This window comes from Dama dama, chromosome 8, assembly GCF_033118175.1.
Source record: "Dama dama isolate Ldn47 chromosome 8, ASM3311817v1, whole genome shotgun sequence".
Classification (NCBI taxonomy): domain Eukaryota; kingdom Metazoa; phylum Chordata; class Mammalia; order Artiodactyla; family Cervidae; genus Dama; species Dama dama.
Window position 1 is genome coordinate 19738630 of NC_083688.1, and position 23532 is coordinate 19762161.

The following is a 23532-nucleotide window of genomic DNA, read 5'->3' on the forward strand; positions in this document are numbered from 1 at the left end:
TTAACTCAACTTAGGAAAAGGATTGCAAAACGGACTGCTCCCTGTTGTGAATAGATTCTGAGGCCTTTATATTGCATTACCAAAGGCTCCAAGAAAGGTGAACAGCCAGGGTCAGCAAATACCACAGAAATTGGCTCTTAACCCTCAGGAGTGAAAGACTATTAGTACAAGCAGAAGCGATTCTGACCCACACGTGGATTCAGACCTGACCCACATTAGCAAGGCAGGAGGAGGCTGCCGGCTGCCTCCAGGGGCCAGAGCCCAACAGAGAAGTGAGCTGGGAATGTGAAGACTCTTCTTAGTCCTGCTCCATCAGATCAGCCCGGGGTCCTTGGACATGTTCCTTCTCTGGGGCTCCGTTTCCCTTCCTCATCTGCAAGATGAAAGGCTGTCACAAGTGTTTTTTAGGGCGAACATCCTATATAATTCTGAATCTGAGTATCTCTGGTGTGGAGCACTGAGGTCTTCTCTGCTTCCTCGCTTCTGCCTTCTTCTCTGCCGTGGCTTACCAAACCTAACAGTGTCACATCCACTGCCTACAGGGCTGCTTGAGGCATTTCTGGGATAAGAGGAAACATTTAAATTGTTTCCATTGTGGTTTTTGCTGAGGGGAGATAGATAATGTTTCTCTCTCTTTTTCCCACTAATTCCTGGGAATATCCATAAAACCCTCCACAGGATGTACATCCATGTGTTGGACACAGCTAATAAATAGAAATATTTTATGTGTGCTTAACTTACATCTCCAGAAATTTCTAAAGAACTGAATAATCCTTTCCGGCAGGTAGTAATAAGATCTCTGTGAAGGAGCCATCAACTACAAATTGGCACTTGCCATTGGCACTTGCCACAGGCACTTGCCATCTACCTCTACAAGGATTAAATCATATGCTGCTGCAGCTGCTGACCTTCACCACCCCCTGAAGGGTGTTCAGAGTGGAGAGCAGAGAAGAGGCACGCTGTGGTGGGGTGGGGAGCAGGGAACTGGCAAGACAGGTCTTCAGATAGTTACATATTTTTGGAGTTGATTTTATTAGCCCAAGTCTTTGTATTTCCTCCTCATATCTAGGAAAACACTAAAATCCTTCCTGGTGATGACTGTTTCTCATGATCAGCAGAAAGCTTCATGAGTCAAGCAGAAACTTTCTGGAAGAACATGTGCTTGATTCAAGCATGTACCCTCCCTTCACTAGAATCACATATATGCTGGCCTTTCCCTCTACCTCTTTGGAGCAGTTTCTCAAAGCTATCTGAGGTGCTGTCTCCTGGGCTGCAGTCCTCATTTGGTCTCAAATCAAACTTAGGAACTCCCACATTGTGCTTTTTTCTTTAAAGTCACTAGAGCCTATTGTTGTTGTTGTTCAGTCGCTGCATCATGTCTGACTTTGCAACCCCATGGATTGCAACATGCCAGGCTTCCCTGTCCTTCACCATTCCCCAGAGTTTGCTTATACTCATGTCCATTGAGTCAGAGACAGCACTCAACTATCTCATCCTCTGTCATCTCCTTTTCCTCCTGCCTTCAATCTTTCCCAGCATCAGGGTCTTTTCCAATGAGTCAGTTCTTTGCATCAGATGGCCAAAGTATTGGAGCTTCAGCTTCAGCATCAGTCCTCCCAGCGAATATTCAGGGCCTATATAGATAGAGCATATAGGTTCTTTAATCATTGATAAATTAATGGATTCTGGATTTTAAAATGAGTTGCTTAATGTGGGAATATTCTTTTCATAGAATATAATCAAGAAATGTATAGGAAAAAAATCCATTCCAGCCAACATAAGAGAGCAATTAAAACTTCAGCCTCGACTTCCCATCACTCTACCTGATGCTGAAAATGGCTGCTTTCAGTACAGACCAGATTTTGAAGCTGAGAAGTGCTGAAAGGTATCAAAATCTGCCACCCCAAAATATGCCTCTTTGGCATATGGATTATTTTAAGAACCACAGATGCAGGGAAAACAGGGCACACAGCTTCCTTTTGTAAAGAAAATTTCCACTTATAGACATGTTTCCTCTCCTATATCAGTAAGAGGAGGACTCAACTTTTATCAGTGGAGAAGTCACCATAATAAATGTTATTAAACAGTCCTCGTGTACCACATGTTTCCTGGTTACTTTTTGTTGCTGTTGTTTAGTCACTCAGGTGTATCTGACTATTTTGTGACCCCATGGACTGCAGCCCACCAGGCTCCCCTCTCCATAGGATTTCTCAGGTAAGAATAATGGAGTAGGTTGCCATCTTCTACTCCAGGGGATCTTCCCGACTCAGGGATCGAACCTGTGTCTCCTGTTAGGGAGGCAGATTCTTTACCACTGAGCAACTTTGGAAGTCTGGTCTGCCTCCCCATAACTTGTGTCTCCTGCACAGAAGCCCAAGACCCCTTTTCCTTGTTTGTCCTACAATGGTTTATAAGCCCAAGTTCTAACCATCCCTTTGGGTCACCCCTCACTGGGTGCTCCCGTATATATGTATGATGCACAAATCAATAAACTTCTGTTTGTTGTCTTTTGTTCATCTGTCTTTGGCCAGACTAATTTCCAGGGCCCCAGATTTATTTTTCCAACCCTACAGTGCTAGAATATTAGACTAAAATATAAGAATAAACATTTTTACCTTAAAGAAGAGAAATGTGCCCAGATTGACGGAAGAAGCCACTTTTCATTCCTTTTGTGATTGCACGGGGGCACTGTTTGTCAAAGCGTCTTCCTGAGAACATAGTCATGAAAGACAGGTGTGCAGAGAAAAAGACTCTGAGATCAAGGGGGTACAGAAATACTGCATGCTCTACGCACTATGGGAGAATCACAATCCACATTACCCATGTGAGGCTCGGAGATGTTCTGGCTGTATCTGTTTTTAATGATAAAGTTAACTTTATCATTAACTTGAGCATTTCAAATCCAAGTGACCTCAGAACACTTTATCCACCTAAACCTTTCTTGTTTAGCAGGACACACTTTGGGAAATCCAGCCCGTAGGCTTCAGTTTACTGATGAAGAATCCACTTAAGATTTGGTAAAGAAAATAGGAGAAAAGAGGGTTGCTCATGGAATTTGAGGTTGGACTCTGAGTGGGCTCTGCTTTTTACCCTTTTGAAAGCCATATATTACAATCGGGAAATATGTTGAAAACTGAGCTCAATTTTCTTTGCTCCTTCTGTTCCTCTCCCTCTCCCCATCCTCCTGGACCCCTTCACCCAGTCCCACTCCTCACCTAAACCAGAAACCTGAGTACTGGTGTGCACTGCAACTCTCCAGAAATCAAAGAGGATCCCTATATACATATACATTTATTAGGAGTTTTCCTGATAAAAAGAACGTGCGGGGCCTTCCCTGGCAGTCCAGTGGTTGAGACTCCGTGCTTCCACTGCAGGGGGCATGGGTTTGATTCCTGGCTGGGGAACTAAGATCCAGAATGCCATGTGGTGAAACCAGAAATAAAACTGGCAGTGAAGGCCTCAAACCCAGTGTTCCTCAGTGTTACACAACAGGTACATGCTTAATACCCAGGTGGATCCCTCTGTGTCATCCCAGTGGGAACTGGGAGAGGGAGAACCAACACAATATTATGTTCATGCTTGGTGTACCATAAGTAATAAAATCTTAAAAAGAGAAAGAATGTATGGCGCACAATTTACACATATAATAAAACATACTCTTATCTTTACTGTAAATTCCATGTGGTCTGGGGACTTCCCTGGTGGCTTAGTCAGTAAAGAATCTATTCGCGATGCAGGGGATTTGGGTTCAATCCCAGGGTCAGGTAGATCCCCCAGAGAAGGGAACAGCAACGCACTCTAGTATTCTTGCCTGGGAAATCCCATGGACAGAGGAGCCTGGAGGGCTTTAGCCCACAGGGTCACAAGAGTCAGGCATGACTCAGCAACTAAAACACTGCAACCACATACCATGTGGCCTATTGATGCTTGTGCACGCGTGCTAAGTCACTTTAGTCGTGTCTGACTCTTTGTGACCCCATGACTGTAGCCTGCCACGCCCCTCTGTCTATGGGATTCTCCAGGCAAGAAGACTGGAGTGGGTTGCCATGGCCTCCTCTGGGGGAATCTTCCCCACCCAGGGATCGAACCTGCGTCTCCTGCGTTGCAGGTGGATTCTTTACCACTAGCCACCTGGGAAGCCCATCGATGCTTACCAAATGCTTTCACTGATGTTTATTAGCTTCTTGTAACCACAGCCATCCTATGGTACAACTGCTGGACGACTGTGGCCTTGTCACCCATGCTATGCAGCCCAGGCCCCTGGTGCAGAAACTGTTTTTTCTTTGTTTGTTTTTTTAACCATATAAACTAGTTGTATTTTATCAGCAGTATGACACGAAGGCCTGAGACAAAACCAGGCTGAATGGACTAAATCCAAGACGGTGGGCAACATTGGCGAAAGGCCACCAATTTCCTTGTCTTTTCTCTCATACCAACCCCTGAGAGCTGAAGGACACTGGACCTGCTTTATCTCTGTGTTTGTTTTCAAAAGTATCTAGCATTTGGTAGAGATGTTTTGCTGCTATACTTTGAGAGATACATGCTTTGAGAAATATAGGATGGTCAACTGCCTCAGCCCTGCTCTGGCTTGACCACAGGAATGCACCTGTGCAGGTTAAATCTGGAGGTGTCAGAGACTTACCTTTGCTTCTTTGTCATGCTACAGTCTCCACCCAAAGGGAGAATTTGCACTCTGCTAGGCACATTTGTGCCACACGCAAAGGAGTGTGGAAGACTGTGAGTACCCTTTTTCTAGAGCCCTGATCACGTCTGCCTCCTAACTCTTCAGTTCAGGTCAGTCGCTCAGTCGTGTCCGAGTCTTTGCGACCCCATGGACTGCAGCACACCAGGCCTCCCTGTCCATCACCAACTCCCAGAGTTTACTCAAACTCATGTCCATTGAGTCAGTGATGCCATCCAACCATCTCATTTTCTGTCGTCCCCTTCTCCTCCTGACTTCAATCTTTCCCAGCATCAGGGTCTTTTCTAATGAGTCAGTTCTTCCCATCAGGTGGCCAACGGATTGAAGTTTCAGCTTCAGCATCAGTCCTTCCAATGAATATTCAGGACTGATTTCCTTTAGGATGGACTGGTTGGATCTCTTTGCAGTCCAAGGGACTCTCAAGAGTCTTTCCCAACACCACAGTTCAAAAGCATCAATTCTTTGGCGCTCAGCTTTCTTTTTTTTTTTTTTCAGCTTTCTTTACAGTCCAACTCTCACATCCATACATGACTACTGGAAAAACCCATAGCTTTGACTAGATGGATCCTTGTTGGCAAAGTAATGTCTCTGCTTTTTAATATGCTATCTAGGTTGGTCATAACTTTTTTTCCAAGGAGCAAGCATTTTTTAATTTCATGGCTGCAGTCACCACCTGCAGTGATTTTGGGAGCTCCCCAAAATGATTTTGGGGAGAAGGTGCTTCTAGAACATAAGCTCCCACTCTCTATTTTCTGGCCACGGAATAAAAGCCTGTCTTGCTTGCACCAAACTCAGTCTCATCATTGGCAGCGCAAAACTGAGTGGGAAAGAACCTCCTGACGGAGCCGGGGGGTCTCGGTCCAATTTGGTCACAGCCCCAACACAGAGGTGGGCTCATGTTTTTGTTGATAATGGTGAATATGAAGCAGAAGACACACACTGGAACTTCATCTGTTCCTCAGTGATGCAAGTGACTCCTCAGCTGAATCAGATGACAGATCTCAATATTGAAAGAGTTTATTTCCTCAGGTTTTTACACTATTATGTCCTGGCTATAGAGATAAAACTCTTTAAAGTATAACTTACATTATTAACCCTTTCTCCATCACTTTCTAGCCTACAGCAGGAGTTGAAAAACAATGGTTCGTGGGCATAAAACCAAAACAAAAAAACTGGCTGCTGCCTACTTTTTTAAACTTTTTATGTTGTGTTGGAGTATAGCTGATTAACAAAGTTGTGATAGTTTCGGGTGAAGAGCGAAGAGACTCAACCATGTTTGTACATGTATCCATCCTCCCCCAAACTTCCCTCCCATCCAGGCTGCCACAGAACATCAAGCAGAGTTCCCGGTACTGTGACAGTAGGAACTTATTGGTTATCCATTTTTAAATATAGCAGTGTGTTTACGTCCAAAACTACAATGAGATATCACCTCACACCAGTCAGAATGACTATTATCAAAAAATTCATAAACAGTGAATGCTGGAGAGGGTGTAGAGAGAAGAGAACTCTCCGGTACTGTTGGTGGGAATACAAATTGGTACAGCCACTATGGAGAACAGTACGGAATGTGGGCTAAGCCGCTTCAGTCACGTCTGACTCTACATGACCCTATGGACTGTAGCCTGCCGGACTCCTCTGTCCATGGGATTTCCCAGGCAAGAATACTGGAGTGGGTTACCATTTCCTTCTCCGGGGATCTTCCAGACCCAGGAATTGAACCCATGTCTCTTATGTCTCCTGCATCAGCAGGTGAGTTCATTACCACTAGCACCACTTTGGAAGCCCAGAACAATATGGAGGTTCCTGAAAAAATTAAAAATAGCACTTGCCCGCTGTGATGGCCCATACTCTCCCTGTAGAGTGTGCTTCCCTCTGTATTTGAATAAATCCACTCCTTACCTATTAAAAAAAATTAAAAATAGAGCTACCATATGATCCTGCAATCCCACTCCTGGACATATATTCAGAGAAAAACATGATCCAAAAGGATACATGCCTATTTTCATCAATAAAATGTGATCAGAACAGAATAGCACTCATGGTTTATGATTTTCTGTGGCTGCTTCCACTGGACAACAGCATAATTAAATGGCTGTGAAAGGAACTGTGTGGCCCAGAAAGCCCCAAATATTTTCTCTCTGGCCCTTTATATCAATGTTTGCTGACCCCTGAGCTAGAAAATCAACAAAACAACAAACTGAGCCCTAATTTGTAGCCTTGACCAATTTCTGTGTTTGTATATTCCCACCATGGCAGGTTTCAAGCTACTGGGGATGATGGTAGAGAGAGATGCAGAAATGCCCTACTCAATGCTATGTCCATTAGACAGATACAGCAGATATAAATAACCTCCAGAGCTTGGAAAAGAGTAAAATGTAGTGAGATCATTAGGAAGTGATGAGTTTTGAGACTGTGTTACCATTGGTTTTAACAAAATGTATTTTATTTTAAATATATATAATTTGATTTTGTAATGGCAATATAAACTTACCATCACATCTCCTGCTTCTTCTCACAGGTCCCTTATGTCAGCCCATCAAATTTGTCCCCAGGTCCTATAATTTCATCCCTAAACCTCTGTAACATTTGTTTTCCCTCCTCAGTGCCAATGTATTTTCTTTCTTTCTTTCTTTTTTTTTTTTTTTACCTCTGGATGTCTTGTCTCTTGCCCAGACTATTATAATACTTTCTGAGATCCTTTCTTGACTTCAGAACACACGCCTCCAATCCATCTTCTAGACAATGGTTCTTAAACAGCGATGCGCATCTGAGTCATCAGGATTCTTATTAAAATGCAGATTCTGATTCAGTCGGTCTGGGAGGAGTCTGAGGCTCTGCATCTCTAACAAGCTCCCAGGCGATGCGGCTGTTCGAGGTTATCGGGTCACACTTTAAGGAGCATGGCTGCTAAAGGCTCCTGCAAAAATGTGAATCTCACCGTGTTACTCCCCTGTATAAAACTATTTATGGTTCCCCAAACATAACAGGCTGTTTCACACCTCTGGGCTTTATTAATATTGCTCCCACTGCCAGAAATCGCTCCCGCTCCCTTTCGCATCTGCCCAGGGAACACCTTCGTTTCTTGCAAAGCCCAGCTGTGTGACAGCCTCTTCTGACGTCCTCTGTTAGAAATGAGCACCCCCGCCCCACCCCCCGTCGGTTCCTGCTACAATGCGTCAGCACAACCATCTCCTGACACTGCTGTATTTATTTGTTTGCATGACTTTCTCCCTCCTTAAACTCTTGTCAACCAAAATGCCCTAAGCCTTATTCTGACCTCAGCTCAAATGTCATTTCCTCAGAGTTTTTCTGATGTCCCCAAGAAGCCCTCCACCCCTAACATTGTCACTCTTTTAAAATTTATTCAACATTGTGTTAGTTTCTGCTGTATAGCGGTGTGAATTAGCTATACATATATCTCCTTTTCTTGTTTTTTTTTTTTTTTCTTTCCCCTTTAGGTCACCACAGAGCATTGAGTAGAGTTCCCTGTGCTATAGAGTAGGTTCTCATGAGTTATCTATTTTATACGTAGTGTCAATAGTATATGTCCCTCAATCTCAGTCTCCCAATTCATCCCCTCATCTTGGTATCCACACATTCATTCTCTAGTCTGTGTCTCTGTTGCTGCATTGCAAATAAGATCATTACCTCATCACTCTTCACACCCTGACTGTGTCTTTCAGAATGCCATTCAGATCCTGTGATTATTTTGGTTTAATTTTTAGTAGATGCAGCCTTATTTGACTCAACTGACACCAGTAGAAGGTAAGTCGATTATCAATTAGACATTGAAATTGCGGAATCATAAAAAGTGGTATTTACTTATGTTAAATATTTTTATGAAAATATAAATAAAGGCACATTTGTTTACCTCGGTTTTAACTCAGAGACAACAGCATAATTTTGAATGTGTTTGTTAATTCAAGTTCAGTATCATCTTTCTTACATAAATTATAGCCAAAAAGTATCATCTACAATTTCCAGCTTCAGTTTCTTTCAAGTGGCGCATGAACATAAGGAAACTTGTAAAAGCAAGATTGAGAATTTTTTCTGTATCTTTTACAATTAGGTTTTGCCTACGCCTAATTTAACAGCATTGTTTAAAAACAACCTACCATTATCTAATCTTCCAAGGCATGTAATTTAGTTTTTTTAAAAAACAAACATTTTATTTGAGGATAATTTTAGACTTACGGATAAGTTGCAAAGACAGCACAGAGTTCCTGATTACCCCTCACCCAGTTCTCCCTGTCCTTACCATCTCCATGTGTCAAAATTAAGGAACCAACATTGCTGCATTATTGTTAACTAAACTGCAGGCTTTCTTTGGACTTTACCACTTTTTCTATAAAGTCTTTTTTTTTTATAGTCTGTTTCTATTCCATGATCTAATCCAGGGTGCCACATTGCATTCAGTCTCCTCTGGTCTGTGACAGTTTCTCTTTCCTTATTTTTCATGACCCTGACAGTTTTGAGAAGTACTCACCAGGTACTTGTAGAATGTCTCCCCCACAAATATGATATCTAAACCAGTTATTGTGAGAGGATTAGAGTACAAATGCAGGATATCTGAAATGCACTTGAGATTAAGAGATCAGCAACTTAAAACAATCATGTATGTGTGTATATATATACATATATATATATGTGTGTATATATATATATATGTATATACAGAGAGAGAGAGACTGCTACATTAAAACTTCATGGTTATTGCAAACCAAAAGTCTATAATAGATATACACACAAAAAAGGAGGAGGAATACAAACATAGCACAGAAGAGTCATCAAATCACTAAGGATAAAAGAGGAAAGGAGGAAAAAAGACCCACAAAAACAAAACCACTGACCAAATGGCAATAAGAATGTACATATCAATAATTACCTTAAATATAAAGAGCTTAAATACTCCAAGCAAAAGATATAGACTGGGTGAGTGCGTACAAAAACAAGACTGTATACATACTGTCTATGAGACACTCACTTTGGAGCTGGAGACACATACAGACTGAAAGTGAGGGGATGGAAAAAGTATTCCATGCAAATGGAAATCAAAAGAAAACTAGAATGGCAGTACTCATATCAGACAAAATGGACTTTAAGATCAAAGTCTATTTAAAATAAAGACTGTAGAATGTCTCCCAATATCTGATATTTTTCTCATGATTAGACTGCAGTTATAGATTTGTAGAAAGAACACACAGATGAAATGCTTCTCTCAGACACATAATATCTTCTTGTGTCACTATTGCTTGTAACAGTTCAGTTCAGTCACTCAGTCATGTCCAACTCTTTGTGACCCCATGGACTGCAGCACGTCAGGCCTCCCTGTCCGTCACCAACTCCCAGAGTTTACTCAAACTCATGTCCATTGAGTCAGTGATACCATCCAACCATCTCATCCTCTGTCATCCTCTTCAAATGAGTTGCTTGCAACAACCTTCAAATAATTTAGTTTTAACAAAGTAATGCTCATCGTTTTACATTTTATTGGTTTACATATAGTTTCATTGAATAATGTAATCAGAAATGTAAATATAAGTGGCAGACATAGGACTGGGAGCAAGCACAACTGACTCTTGATCAGTGTGGGTTTCCACTGGTGGGAGCAGAGCGTTTGCCAGCATAATTGTCAGCCTGACAAGGACATCTATCAGTGAGGCTTGTATGATGATGTAGGAAGCAATGGCTACTTCAGTATTACAAATTCACTGAGAAGCTAAATGAGCAGTAAGCATTCACATTAGAAATTAAGAGTTTAAATTTCTCCCTGCAGTAATTTGAAGTGGGTTAAAAGATTCCATATGCTTGTTAATTGCATTTATCTCTCCCCCTTTAAATGCAAGGAGTTTGTCTGGCGTGTTCATCACAGCATCCCCAGGCCCGAGCACTGTGCCTGGCACCCAGTGGGAACTCACTACATTGTTGCTGAATGAATATGTGAACAGAGCAAACTTTAAGAGTAAGTCAGTCAGGTTCCAGTGAAGAAATAGTTGAATTGAGAAGACTTAATTGTTAATGAAGTACAAATCTGTGGACTAGAAACCAGAAGTGGCAAAATTATTAGGGAAGTAGCAAATTATTAGGGAAGTGGCAACAGTAGGAAATGGCTATGACCCCTAGGGCTTGGAGAACAAAGAGGCTGAAATTATTGAAACTTAGATGCTTGAAGGAAAAACCCCACGGAGCTGCAAACCAAACCATCCAAGAGGAGTGCCAGCTGGTTCGTGCTGATGTCTCTGAAGGGGTGTGAGGAGACCATCTCTGTAAGCGTTGGAAATACTGCAAACTGGATTTGGTGGTTGCCATGGGCAGGAATTGCTGCTGCTGGGGTGAAGATGTGTTGCCAGGATGTTGCTCCCAGGAGCGAGAAGTGGTTGGGAAGGAGTATGACTTTCTCCATCCTCCATGCAGACTCCCCTAGCATCAGTCCTGCAGGCACAGCCTTACAGGGAACCAACTCCAACACGAAAATGTGGTTTGTAGAGACCCAGCCCCAGAATCACAAAGCCAAATGGAAAAGGTTGGGTTTGGAGCTGAGAGAAGATAGCTGGGTGGTCACCCAGGGGCCAACTGGATTGCAGTAATTGTTAATTTATCATTTCACTACCTCAGTTTCCTCTTCCTACCCATACTACTGCAGGGCATCAGCTCCCATTTCCTGGCTCTTTTCCCTTCTAGTGGGTCTGCTAGGTGTGTCTCAACTACAGTAAGAAGGTCTTTCATGAGCAGATATCAACTCTGCCCCTGTATTGAAGGCAATGGTCAGGGGTACGAAGATCCTAACCGCTCTCATCTCCTTCCTCCCACTGCAGAGAAGTTCCACCTCGTCTGGATTCTGCTGTCTTAAATGAGTTGCTCGGACCCAAAATGTAGCATGGTTAACTACATCATTCTGCTAATTTTATATAAGGTTCTTTCCTTCCCCGGCCATTGACACACCTCTACTTTCTGGCTGGGTCAGGTGTAGGCTCAAGGTCAGGTGACTCCAGATTTAAGACCTACTTGGTTTCTGGATAAAAGTCACAAATTGAACAGACTGCAGTTGAACGCTTACTCTCTACCCCACTTTTGGAAGTCTGTTCAAACCATGAATCTGTAGACATTTATTTTGACAGTAAAATAAAATTCAAGTGGATACGTTTGTAAACAGTTAAGAATGTGAACCCACACATTTAATATCAAAGCTGTTTGGGCAATTATTTTTTGGAGGAGATTTTTCTTAATTGAGATGTCCTAATATATAGAATCAATAGACTTTGAATGGAAGATCCCTCTCTTTACTGGTAAATCTGCTCAGCAAATACAGCTGTTACTCATTGCAACAAGGACATTCACATTGAATTAAAAATTAGGGCTATCTTTGGTGGCTCAGATGGTAAAGGATCTGCCTGCAATGCAGGAGACCTGAGTTCGATCCCTGGATTGAGAAGGTCCTTGGAGAAGGGAATGGCTACCCACTCCAGTATTCTTGCCTGGAGAATTCAATGGACAGAAGAGCCTGGCAGACTATAGTCCACGGGGTCACAAAGAGTTAGACATGACTAAGCAACTAACGTTTTCTTGAAAAAAAAAAAAGGGAAGGGGATTGTCAATGTTTTGAGCACTCAAGACATCCAGATACTTTGAACAGTAAATGTTGCGAGAAGGGATTGGAGGAGGTAGTACTAATTCCATCAAGTTCCATGGCTTCACTAGTCTCTCTGTTTTTTGGCCAGGCCTATGGCATGTAGGATTTTAGTTTCCTGAGCAGGGATGGAAAATTGTCCCCCTGCATTGGGAGCACAGAGTCTTATCCACTGAACCACCAGGGAAGTCCCCTCACTAATCCCTCGCAAGCTATTTCAACAAGGTTAACCGACTAATGAACGTCCAAGTGTTAGCTGCTTAGTCGTGTCTTTGCAACCCCATGAATTGTAGCCCATCAGGCTCCTCTGTCCATGGAATTCTCCAGGCAGAAATACTGGAGTGGGGTACCATTTCTTTCTCCAAGGGATCTTAACTGCTTAATGCTACTTGATAATCTTAGTAACATTTGGAGGAAATCTTCTATGTTCCCATATCAGAATCTGTAGTTTCCCTCTGAACTCTGATGTGATACCACCTGATTCACATTTTATTTTATTTTATTTTTTATTTTTTCTGATTCACATTTTAAAATGATCAAATTGGCCTTCACTTGGGCTACAAACATTTTACTGAGGCTCTTCTTAACCATTTCAAAGTTAAAAAAATTAATGCCAATAGGCAGAGCACAGAGGATTTTTAGGGCAGTGACCCTACTCTGTATGATGGAATCATTGTGGATGTGTATCAATCAGTCAGTCATTTCAGTAGTTCAGTCATGTCCAACTCTTTGCGACCCCATGGACTGCAGCACGCCAGGCCTCCCTGTCCATCACCAACTCCCGGATCTTGGTCAAACCCATGTCCATCGAGTCAGTGATGCCATCCAACCATCTCATCCTCTGTCACCCCCTTCTCCTCCTGCCTTTAATCTTTCCCAGCATCAGGGTCTTTTCCAACGAGCCAGTTCTTTGCATCAGGTGGCTGAAGTATTGGATCATTACCCATTTACCAAAAACCATAGAATGTACAACACCAAGAGTGAATCCTAGTGTAAACTATGGACTTTGGATGATGATAATGTTTCATTGCAGGTTCATTGATTATAACAAATGAGCTGAATAGAGTGGGATTTTGATAGTGAGGGAGGCTGTGTATATGTAGGGGCAGGGGTATATGGGAAGTATCTTTACCTTCTGCTCAATTTTTCTGTGAATAGAAAACTGCCTTAAAAAAATCTGCACCACATTGTAAATTAGCTATACTCCAATAAAAATTTTTTAAATATTAAAAAATAAAAATCTATTAAGAAAACTAAAAAATAAAATTTCTTTGCTGAAATCATTTCTTGGTTTTAAGGTATCCACCATGATGATGTTTTTCTCCTAAGGAATTGTATGGTTTCCCTTTTAATTTAGGGTCTATTGTTCACCTTCACCCTTCCAAGCCACATTCACCAGACCTAGGAAGGAGTGGTAAGGGAGAAGAGTTATGAATATAGGGGCTTTGGTCACCAGACAAACTTTAGCTTTTGACATCCAGGAACCCAGATCATTATAAGCTTTTAAAGGACAGGGGCCAGGTTTGACTTATCTTGACTTTCCCAGCTCCTAACAGTGCCCGGCACATATCACTTGCTTAATAAATGTTTATCAAGTGACTGAATACATGAACAAACGAGAAAAACAAATGGAAATTCAGGGGTCGAGTAGAAGCATTTAGTGGAGAAAAAGCTTTGAATAAAAAAGAACAGAGAGATGACAAAGCTTATATTTTTAGTATCCTTTCTTCTGTTCCTTGGCAACTCTGATGTGAAACACGACAGAGACTGAGTCAGGAAACCTCACTCAAGCTTTAGAAAACATTGTCAGGGTGACAGAAAAATCTAGTCCCATCCTTCCTGCTGCCCTAGCTCAGTCTGATTCCTTGCTAAGTCGCTTCAGTGGTGTCTGACTCTTTGCCACCCTATGGACGGTAGCCCGCCAGAAGCTCCTCCATTCATGGGATTTTCCACGAAAGAATACTGGAGTGGGTTGCCATTTCCGTCTCCAGGGGAATCTTTCCGACTCAAGGATCAAACTTGCATCTCTTACATCTCCTGCATTGGCAGGCAGGTTCTTTACCACTAGTACCACCACCACCCTGATTCCTCACTTGGGAAGGCATGGTTCAGAAGCTGAACTTAGAGAACCCCAAGAACTCCAGTCTCCAGAAATAAAGGGGAGAGAGATAAACTGGGTATGAGACTGGATGAGTCAGATACAGCACTAAAACACACACGGACAGACCCCACCCTGAAGCGAGGTTTTGAAATGGACAATGATGAGCACATGTGAGTTCAGAGCGATTTTGACCTTCAACTTTGCAAGACAGGGTGGCCAGGGAGGGAGTCATAAGAGAGCTTATGGCTGGATCCAGCCCATAGACAAAAAAAAAAAGTCTGGCATAGGTAGGGTTTTTTTTTTTTTTTTTAAATGTAATGCATTGCCAAGATTTAGACATTGGGAAATTTCAGATCAAATCTGGGTTTCCAGCTTCTCGTGATAAAGCAGATCTGGGAACCTGATAAAACAGGCCCAAGATTCCTCAGGGCCACAGTGTGCTGGTGAGGGAGGCAGGTTTCTCCACCTGAATGGCCTTGCTTTTGAACCCAGCAGCCTGGCCTTGTGGACACTGGCGTGTGCACACACACCTCCCCCCAACCACCTCTCTGGACACTACCCAGAAGGGAGTTCCTGGGAAAGAACATCTGAGGGCAGATGTGTGTGATGTATTTCTTCTTCTTTTAAAAATTTTTTTATTTATTCACTTATTTTTTAGCTGCACTGGGTCTTCATTGCTGCACAGGTTTTTCTCTAGTTGTGGTGAGTGGGAGTGACCCTCTAATTGTGGTGCACAGGTTTCTCTTTGCATTGACTTTTCATTGCAGCGCACGGGCACGGGCCATAAGGGCTTCAGTGGTTGTGGCTCCTGGACTCCAGAGCACAGAATCAAAATCTTAGTTGCTCCGAGGCATGTGGGATCTTCCCAGATGGGAGACTGAACCCATGTCTCCTGCATTGCAGGCAGATTCTTTCCCACTAAGCCATCTGGGAAGCCCTGTGTGATGTACTTCTGAAAGGATAATGTTACACTGATGAGCCATTCTGCTGAGTAGGAATCGAAGTTTCCAAGAGCCTTTCGATTATAAACTCAAACAGAGGCTGTCACAAGGCTGCACCTGGATAGGGTGATTGAAAGATACAAAGGTCAAGTTTTGTAAAGAGGATGGCTGGCTCCTCTCTTTGCCTTGGCGCATTCAGCCGGTTCTAAATGGCAGGAAGAATGCCTTCATTTTTCTATCACCTCTATACCCAGGCTCAAGGTCCAAATAAATGAAGGTAAGTGTCTTCCACATTGAGCATTCCGCCCTCGCTCAGATTAAGGCAAAATTGCTATGATAAATAGTCTAAGCAATTGGCTGAATTATGAAATTTGCAGTTATTTGAAATACTGTTTCCTACTGACATTTCCCTTCCGGCTGCCTTGGCATTAATGCAAGAATTATTTATGACTCAGCATTTCCCCACAGCAGCTGCCCACGGGACAGAGCATGAACTGATGAAAATGAAAGGATCAGCTGACTCGGCTCTCTCTCGCCTGACAAGAGACCACGCGCTCCAGGGGCCGGGGCACAGGCTTCACGGGGGCCAAGCTGGGTTCAAATCCTGGCTTGGTAATGGACCAGCTCTGTGACCCTGAAGCTGTTGTCTACAGCCAGGGTCAGCCAACATTTTCCATAAAGGGCCAGCTAATAGATATTTTTCACTTTGCCCACTGCTGTAATTTCTCAACTCTTAGCAACTCCCATAGTCCCCAAACAGCCAGACATAATATGTTAATCTCCTACAGTGGCCATGCTGAAGTAACACAGGCTGAGTGGCTGAAACAACAGAAAGTTGTTCTTTCACAGTTCTGCAGACTAAACGTCCAAGACCAAGGTGTTGGAGGGGTTGGTTTCTCCTGAGGCCACCCTTTGCGGCTTGTAGATGGCCATGTGTCTTCACATGGTAGTCCATCTCTCTGTGTGGTCTGTGTCCTAATCTCCTCTTTTTACAATGACACCAGTCTATTGGATCAGGACTCACACTAATGAGCCCATTTTAATTTTGTCGTGTCTTTAAGGGCCCCGACTCCCAGTGCAGTCACATTCGGAGATACTGGGGCTCAGACTTCAAAATATGAATTGGGTATGGGGTGGAGGTCATTGCTGTTCAGTTGCTAAGTCATGTTTGACTTTTTGTGACCTCATGAACTGTGACCTGCCAGGCTCCTCTGTCCATGGGATTTCCCAGGCAAGAATACTGGAGTGGGTTGCCATTTCCTTTTCCAGGGGATCTTCCCAACCAGGGATCGAACCTGTGTCTCCTGGATTGTTAGGCAGATTCTTTACCACTCAGCCCATAACAAATACTAAGTATGTGGATGAGTAGGGGACTGTGTTCCTGTGAAAGTGTCTAGAACTGGGCCTGTGGCCTGATTTGGACCCAGGTTGGCAGATGGCTGGTCTCCACTGGCTTCCTCTCCTCCCTTCCCACCCGCTCTGAACCAGCTCTCACTGGACTCTCGGGCACATCATTCCACCTATCAGGTCACCCATGGCCCCAGCTCCCTTGGCTCCCAGCACTGTCATTTCCCGCAGGTGACTTCCTAGTGAGTCTTTTCCCCCTGGACTTTAGCAAGGCCGCATTCCTTGGCCTCCTTCCCTCTTGTCTGCTTTGCTGGCACCTTCTCTTCTTTGCGGCCACTCAAAGCTAGACTGTCTTAAAGCTCAGTGCTGGCTCCCTTCCCTTCTTCCAAGGTGATCTCTTCAACACCCCCAATTTCGAGTACCCTCTGTAAGCTGAAGACTTCCAAATATATAGCCCCAGCCCTCATTCCTTCTCAGCGCTCCTGCCCACGAACCTAACGACCTCTGCAGTCCCTCTGGTCAGTGTTTCTGTAGTTTTTGTGTTGTGTGTCCTGTTTATTTACTGTTTGTTTTTCTTTCACAATGATATTCTCCAGGGTGAATTAATTTTGTTCTAAAACTATTTCCATGGGCTCACCTTCCCTGACCTGGCCTCCCTGTCCCACAGTCTAGGTCAGAACCCTCTTTTACCTGCTCTGTAAGCACACTGTATATTTCTTCCTCATTCTTCAGTCTGTAATCAGAAATTTATGTGTGTTTGTTTTCTCTGGAGGACAGTAAACCCAAGGGAGGCTAAGGTCCTATCTGTTGTCCTCTGAGCACTTGGCACGGAAGCAGATACATATACTAGGGCTTCAGTCAATACATATGGAATGATGGAAGAACTTAAGTAAATGAATTAAACTCTCTGAGATAGTAAGAATTGTTGTCTGATTTTGGTTCAAAGTATTTTGGATTAGACTGTGCTAGTTAATTTAAATCTGACCCTCATCATGGTTCTCCTAGTTTCCTAATTTAATTTCAATGTATATTCTGCCGTTCCTTCCATGTTCCTACACTCTATTCATGCAGAAAACTTAGGTCATTTGAAGAGTGAACACACTCACAGTCTATGTATATCTTTAGCTTTTGTGTCTAGGAGAAGGGATAGAGCCCTAGAGGCAGACATTCCTGGTTCCAATTCCAAGCTGACTCTTCTTTAACTGTTATGACCTTGAGTAAGTGGCTTAATCTCATGACTCCTCATTTTCTTCACCTGTAGAAAGATGAAGCTGATACTCACTTGTGTTGAATGTACAGTGTGTGGACAGGGCCTGACCCAGTGCTGGCATTAGTAGCGTTTCCTTATTTGCTTAGTAAATATTTTTATGTGCCCACAAATGGGGCAGGTACTGTTTTAGGCACTGGGAGAATAGCAGTAAGTGAATCAGACTGATTCTATGCTTGCGGGGGGCTCACCTGCTGGTTGGGGAAACAGGCAGTGAAGACAAAGCCAAGTGAGGGTATAGAGATTGACAGTGAGGGGCAGAAGTTGGGGGGAGCCTGGCCAAGCCTCCACAGTGAGGTGCATCCAAGTGGGCATGAGAGTGAAGTGAGTCTCCACAGAGCACCATGCTTCGCCCTTTCTGCTCTATCGCGGGGAGGACTCCTGCTCTATCTGGTTACTGGGGAGGAGGCTTTACTCTAACCTGATCCATCGGAGTGGGAGCGGCGCCAACAGAAATAAGGGGTAGGATTCAGGGCACTCTGGGCTGTTATGTGCATGGATATTCCACTCAGCTGGGGGATCAATATCAAGGCTTTGGTTGTAGACTCTGTAAAAATTGTTAAGCAAATGAGATCAGGTACTGAGAAATGCTCCTGTGGAATGAAACTTCTGCTTGGAGAACAACAGATAAAACACCAAGAAATCCCATGGATATACATATGTTCCCTCCCTCTAGAACCTCCCTCCCAGACCTATGGCTGAGTCATGTTGATGTTTGACGTTAAACAACAAACTTCTGTAAAGCAATTATCCTTCAGTTAAAAAATAAATTCATTAAAAAAGAAAGAAAGAAAGAAAGAAATCCCATGTCTCGTTCAGTGAATTTGAAGTAGGAGTTGGCAACTTCATTTTTGCCTTGGCTTGCCTAGGAACCAGATGAGTCAAAACACAGTCACAGTAGAATAACCAGAACCTTGGGCTTACACCAGGAAGTCTCAAGGATTACTCAGGCCCCAGGGGTCGACACTAGATCTTAACCAAAAGGCGGAGAAGTCAGTCAATCCTAAAGGAAATCAGTCCTGACTATTCACTGGAAGGACTGATGCTGAAGCTGAAGTTCCAGTACTTTGGCCACCTGATGCAAAGAGCTGACTCATTGAAAAAGACCCTGATGTTGGGAAAGATTGAAGGCTGGAGAAGGGGATAGCAAAGGATGAGATGGTTGGATGGCATCACCGACTTGATGGATAGGAGGAGTTTGAGCAAGCTCCAGGAGTTGGTGATGGACAAGAAAGCCTTGTAAAGAGTTGGACATGACTCAGCAACTGAACTGAACTGGTGTCTAAGAAGGCAGTGGGGTTAGTTTGGCTGTGCCCCAGGCATAGCTGCTTGTCATTTCATTCCACACCTGTGCCTTCTTGAGGAAGGCTGGCTTGGTGGAGCTATTTATTGCCCTGGAATGTTCAACTTGGATGATATTGGAAAGACTCAACATCTTTCCACTCCATCATTTCTCTTCGGGAGGTCCTATACACTTTCTCCTCCACAGTCCCCAAAGGGAATGAAGAGGGAAGCACCACATCCCCGATGAGGAATACAGGTATATTTTATATTATTAATCCAAAGGAAAGGATTCCCCTTCTGTCTCCAGGATCCCTCCCCAGCTTCATGGCCTGCAGCAACAAGGAGGCGGGGCTCTATGATGTGACAGACATACTGGGCTGCTGGCTACTGCTAAGTCACTTCAGTCTTTTCAGACTCTGTGCGACCCCATCCCTGGGATTCTCCAGGCAAGAACACTGGAGTGGGTTGCCATTTCCTTCTCCAATGCATAAAAGTGAAAGTGAAGTTGCTCAGTCATATCTGACTCTTCGCGACCCCATGGACTGCAGCCTACCAGGCTCCTCCGTCCATGGGATTTTCCAGGCAAGAGTACTGGAGTGGGGTGCCATTGCCTTCTCCATGGGCTGCTGGAAGGCACCAAAAATATCAGCCTTTCAGTGGATATTTCATTTCAGTCAGAGAAGTGACTGAACCACAGCCGAGGTTGAGAAATTAGTTAGAATGTTGATACAATAAAATCTTGGAAGCTGGGACTTTTTTTAGAAGCATTTGATCGGTCACCAGGTCACAAGTATTGGGTTGGCCAAAAAGTTCAGATGGATTTTTCCATAACATCTCACAGAAGACCCAAGGAACTTTTTGGCCAACCCAATAGTTAGAGCTTTCCAGGTGAAGAATCTGCTGGTGATGCAGGAGACCTGGGTCCAGTCCTTGGGTTGGGAAGATCCCCTGGAGGAGGACATGGCAACCCACTCCAGTATTCATACCTGGAGAATCCCATGGACAGAGGAGCCTGGTGGGCTACAGTCCATGGGGTCACAAAGAGTGAGTGACTAACACTTTCCAGACCCAACACAGCAGGGGGTGGGGGAGGGGGCCTGTGTACACAGGAGTCCCCTTCACTCCTTAGACTGAGGAGGGGAATTTGAAAGCACCTGAGGCAAATCCCTAGGCAAGGAAATCAGACTCCTCTCTCAGACATCAAAAAGTACCCAGCAAAATCAATCTGGTGACCAGGTATCTCGCCATCTAGATCAAAGTGAATAATTGTAATTAAAAATGATAAAATAAAATAACAGTACATGCTATAAAAATTTATTTTTTAATTTGTTGCCTTATGATAGTCAACATTTAAGGAGGGCCTACTTTGTATAGGTTTATCTTCTAGATGCTATAGAGCAATTAAAAGACAAACTGCACCCACTCCTAGCCCTGGAGAGCTTTCCCTTAGGCGTGGTTGGAGGTGGAGTAGGGCAAAGAGAAAGATAAGTGACACATTTCCCGGGCCTCAGCGCTGACCTCTGGCAAGAAGCTGACCAGACCTGCTGTGTGGGGGTGGGGCTAGGCCAGGCCTGTTCATTGAAGATCAGGCCACTCAACCAGCTGCTGTGGTTCCAGCCCACTTTAAACTTCAGGAGCAAAACAGGTGTGTCCTCCAGACCCAGCTGATTCCCTGGACTGTTTAATATGTCCCAAGTGGAGGGAGGTTCAGGAGGGAGGGGACATACACGTACCTGTGGTTGATTCATGTTGATGCATTGCAGAGACCAACACAACATTGTGAAACCATCATCCTCCGATTAAAAAAAAGAAAATAAATATGCCCCAAGTCACCAAGTGTCCCTTCTTAGAGTATGGCCAGGTGGATCTCCAGCTAGCTTTTCCCTTGGGTTTTAATGACAAAAGAACTCATCTTAAAAAAAATCTGTTCTCTCATTTTCTTTCTTTTTTTTTAATTGTAGTGGTTTTTGCCATACATTGACATGAATCAGCCTATTCTCTCATTTTCAAGAATTGAGGCCCTACCCTCCGTTTCAAAGGGATATGAGTAGTAGCCAAAACTAAGAAATGATGAACTGGACATGAAGAGATAAGAAACATGCTGTATCAGGAGTAAGTCAGGAAGGGATAAACTAGGAATTTGGGATTAACAGATATATACTACTGTGTATGAGACAGAAAACCAACAAAGACCTACTGTATAGTTCAGGGAACTCTGTTCAATATTCTGTGACAACCTATATGGGAAAAGAATCTGAAAAAGAATGAATATATGTATGTGTTTCACTGAATCTCTGTGCAGTACCCCCTGAAACTAACACAACATTGTAAACCAACTATATTCCAACTGAAAAAAAAAGAAAGAAACTTGCCTTATCAAACTCCAGAGTACCTAAAACGCTTCCAGACTGATTACAACTTCAGTCACATTTCTATTAAAGCAATAAAAGCAAACACCAAACAAATGACGAGGTCTAGCTTCAGGGCTTTCATTGGACAACCCATTTTGGTACATTTAACGTATATTTTATATATTGGTTTCAGAATTCATCTGAATTAGGAATGAGAAAAAGTTACTTTCAGAAGCCATGTGAGGAATGCATCATGCATGCTCAGTCGCTAAGTCGTGTCTGACTCTTCTGTGACCCCATGGACTGTAGCCCCCCAGGCTCCTCTGTTCAAGGGAGTCTCTAGGCAAGAATACTGGAGTGGGTTGCCATTTCCTCCTCCAGGGGATCTTCCTGACCCAGGGATCAAACCTGGGTCTCCTGTGTTGGCAGGCAGATTCTTTATCACTGAGTCACCTGGGAGGCCCATATGAAGAATATCTCTGCTAATTTATATGCAGACCACTTCTAGGAAGACAAAAGACCCTGCCTCTGTCTTTCCTAGGAACCAGGTACCTGGGAAACAGGAGTAGGAATATGGAGTTTTCTCCCCTGAACTCACATTTGAACTTTTTGAATTTGTACCATGTGTATGTATTACCTAATCAAAAATAAGTATTTTTTATTACACATGAATAAAGTGCTGTAATTTATTTTTGTCATGAAGTCACTCCCCACCACTGCTTTCCCTCTAAAGAAATTCTCTCAAAGCCTGAGGAAAATGATGAATTAAACTTTTCCTGACAGGAAAGGCAAAGTCTGAAAATTATGCCTGATGGAGAGAAGGAAGAATCCTGGCCACAGACACGGTGCTGACAGCTGAAGAAAAACATGTCTGACAGAATTTGGACTGTTCACCCAAGCTGAGCTAGAACCACAAAGCTAAACATGTTTAGAATGATATCGTCCATCTTAGCATCAATTTACTCAACCAATCAACGCCTTTTGGAATCAGGGCAACCTAGTCTCCGTCCACATCCACCTACCCATGGAGTTCTATTTTCATTTCTTCCAAACTGACGGACGTAAAAGTTGAGTTCCACTTTGGGTTGGAAGCATAGTGCTGTCAGGCTGAAATTTTCACTGCACTGCAGTTCCCAGTGCCCTGGGGCGAGGGGTGAGCTGTGAATGCCACCGTCTCAGGAAATTGGAAGATGGAGCAATGCAACAGAGAGTAGAAGAAAGGGATAGTAGCAGAATTGCCCATTGCAACACTCGGCGGGACGAGAAAGGTAAACTTTTCCTGGACCTCCTGGCAGAAATGAACGAGGTTTATGTTTTAGGCCACAGCTAATGCCTGTCTTTGCTGGGCCCTTTGATCCTTTTTGGAAGAATGTTACCAATGACAAACCCTGAACTTGAACATGCACACCTGGAACTTGAACTCAGAGGAGCCAGCAAGCCAGGTGCTGGTTATCACAGGGCCTTATGAACTTTGTGGTTGCAGCACGCATGAATGATGAAAGAATTTTCACGGGGAGGGTTCGTGGTGCTACCATCCAATAGGTGATAGTGTGTGAAGGAGGGGGGATGGTTTGTGTAACATACGTAGCTGCTTCCCATTTTCTCAGATCCCAATTTTTCAAATAGATAATGGCTGAGCAGACTCTGGCTTCCCTCATAGTTCAGTTGGTAACGAATGCACCTGGGAAGCAGGAGACCCCAGTTCAATTCCTGGGTTGGAAAGATCCCCTAGAGAAGGGATAGGCTACCCACTCCAGTATTCTTGGGCTTCCCTTGTGGCTCAGCTGGTTAAGAATCTGCCAGCAATGTGGGAGACCTGGGTTCAATCCCTGGGTTAGGATATGAAGAACCTGGCACTGAGATAAAACAGGATGCCATGGGCAGGGATCTGAAGTAGCCATCATCTCCC

General features: G+C 43.6%; 1 long non-coding RNA gene across 1 annotated transcript in view; it reads right to left on the reverse strand.

Moving 5' to 3' along the window:
- Positions 1 to 791: 791 nt before the first annotated feature.
- LOC133060410 (uncharacterized) overlaps positions 792 to 23532 on the reverse strand; it is a 28741-nt gene continuing 6000 nt past the window's right edge. The window contains exons 2-3 of the long non-coding RNA XR_009693765.1: positions 2616 to 2708; positions 792 to 1634 (exon numbers count right to left, since the gene is read on the reverse strand). This is a non-coding gene — a long non-coding RNA (uncharacterized LOC133060410). The remainder of the gene's footprint in view (positions 1635 to 2615; positions 2709 to 23532) is intronic.